The 2,505-nt window shown below is 40.8% G+C and overlaps 1 non-coding gene across 1 annotated transcript; it reads left to right on the top strand.

Moving 5' to 3' along the window:
* Window positions 1-1,485: 1,485 nt before the first annotated feature.
* LOC141662684 (small nucleolar RNA R71) lies at window positions 1,486-1,592 on the top strand. The gene has a single exon (XR_012550785.1). It is a non-coding gene; the product is annotated as a small nucleolar RNA R71 (small nucleolar RNA).
* The last annotated feature ends 913 nt before the right edge of the window (window positions 1,593-2,505 follow it).

The following is a 2,505-nucleotide window of genomic DNA, read 5'->3' as shown; positions in this document are numbered from 1 at the left end:
TTGTTTTAATCTAACCATGACAGTTAAGCAAGAAGATGGCCAGGCTTAGGCGCACTGCTCGTAAGAGCGTACCTGGTGGTCCCTACCGTGTTGAGGGCTTCCGGTTGCCAGAGCAGGTAGTGGTATTTGTGAGTGAGCTCGCGCCTAGAAGGAAATATTTAAAGATGCAATGGGTTATTTGTGGGTTCCCAGCCGGAATCGATATTGTTTATTTAGTAATATTTTGGGTTTGTGAGTTATATTTTATGATTGGTAGTTGTAATCTTGTCTCATACTTTATCTTGTTGATCTTGTTAGTAGTTAATCTGGGTTTATGCTTATTTAATTCTAGATTAGAGATGTGTGAGTCCTCATTCCCTAACCAAGAGATTGAGGGCGTCACAGCAACGGTATCAAGATCATCCAGTTTCACCTTCCTTGAAAGAATACCTTTCATGAATTTCGCATAACTAGGCCTTTGCTCAAGAGCCTCAGCGAAAGGTATGTTGATGTGAAGTTTCTTGAACACCTTCAGAAACTTACCAAATTGCTTGTCCAGCTTTTGTTTTTGCAATTGCTTAGGAAAAGGTGGTGGAGGATAAAGTTGTTTCTCCCCTGTATTACCCTCAGTCAGAGTGTGTTCAACAGTAGTCTTCCTTGGTTCCCCCTCTTTCTCCTTTTGCATTCCTTCTTCATCTACATCTTCAATTTCTCCATCTTTTGCTTTTTCAGCATCAACAACTTTTCCATACCTTAAGGTGACAGCTTTGACTTGCTCTTTAGCTTCCTTCCTGCCTGGCACTTCAGTATCGCTGTGAAGTGTGCAAGGTTAACGATTGAGCAAGGCATTGTCTATTTGTCCAATTTGATTTTCCAAGGTCTTGATAGAAACAACCTGACTTTTACACATCAGCTTTAACTGCTCAAAATCAGCACTAGAAGGTGGAGCAGCACCTCCTTGTTGAGGATATGACTGCCTTTGAGAAAATTGTTGAGGTTGCTGGAATCCAGGTGGATTAAACTGTTTACTTATAGCTTGATGATATGGTTGCTGAACAACATTCTGATTATTGCTCCAGCTGAAATTGGGATGATTTCTGTTATTAGGATGATAAGTAGCGGGCACAGGCTGCTGCGGTCGCTGAAAATTGTTCACATACTGAACAGATTCATTAACAAGAGAACACTGATCCATAGCATGAGAGCATGCACAAAGCTCACAGACACTAGCTATTTGATTTACTCCATAGTTGGCTAAAGAATTGACCTTCATAGACAGCACCTGGAGCTGCGCTGCAATAGCTGTAGCTTCATCAACTTCCAGAATACCTGCTACCTTCCCAGGCATCATCCTTTGAGTTGGGTTTTGATACTCGTTTGCAGCCATAGTTTCAATGAGATTATAGGCCTCAGTATAGCTTTTGGCCCAAAAGGTGCCTCCAAAAGCTGCATCGAGATTGGACCCTCAAACCATTGTAGAAACCAGTGATCACCATCCAGTCAGGCATACCATGATGTGGACACTTTCTCAACATTTCCTTGTAGCGCTCCCAAGCCTCGCACATAGATTCTCCTTGTTGCTGCACAAACTGAGTAAGAGCACTCCTCATAGCTACACTTTTGGCCATTGGATAGAACTTCACCAGAAACTTTTGCGCAAGATCTTCCCAAGTAGTGATGGACCCAGCTGGTAAAGAATGTAACCAGTCCTTAGCTTTGTCCCTCAGAGAGAATGGGAAAAGCCTCAGCTTGATAGCCTTATCAGTAACACCATTATATTTGAATGTACTACAAATCTCGACAAAATTCCTGATATGCATATTGGGATCTTCAGTCGCAGCACCTCCGAAAGAAACGGAATTCTGCACCATCTGGATAGTGCCCGACTTGATTTCAAAAGTATTGGCCTGAATAGCTGGATGAATGATGTTTGACTGAATGTCATCAATTTTAGGCCGAGAAAAGTCCATAAGAGCTGGATCAGCTTGAACTACACGATCACCCATTGTTTCAGGTTCTTTCTTTTCACTCTCTTTATCCGAATCTTCAAAAACTATCTACTCTGGAAAGTCAAGAGCTGTATCTGTCTCCTCAGCTTTATCCATATTTCTCTTGCGAGTGCGAGAACATGTTTGCATAAACGCTCACTATAGTACCTGAAACACAACCGGAAGCAGTAAGTAACAAGTCTTAATCAATGAATCCTAATGACCACTGATGACAAGTACATAAACTAAACAAATTAACACCGCGTCCCCGGCAGCGGTGCCAAAAACTTGTTAGGCATAAAGCATGCGCTAATTAAATCACGCAAGTATACACGTTCACAAGTAATATAGAATTATTTCTAGTTCGTTCCCACAGAGACTCTGATTAATTATATTTAATTAACACTTACTCACCAATGTATGATTATTCTTCAATGCCAAGACAATAATAAATTAAGATTGGTTAACCAATATGAACTACGAGAATTAAACAGTTAAATTAACAATATTAAACACACATGAGATCCTAACTTCATTA

Source organism: Apium graveolens, chromosome 5, assembly GCF_009905375.1.
Source record: "Apium graveolens cultivar Ventura chromosome 5, ASM990537v1, whole genome shotgun sequence".
NCBI classification, from domain to species: domain Eukaryota; kingdom Viridiplantae; phylum Streptophyta; class Magnoliopsida; order Apiales; family Apiaceae; genus Apium; species Apium graveolens.
The sequence above is the reverse complement of the archived record's forward strand: the minus strand, read 5'-3'. Positions and strand labels throughout refer to the sequence as shown.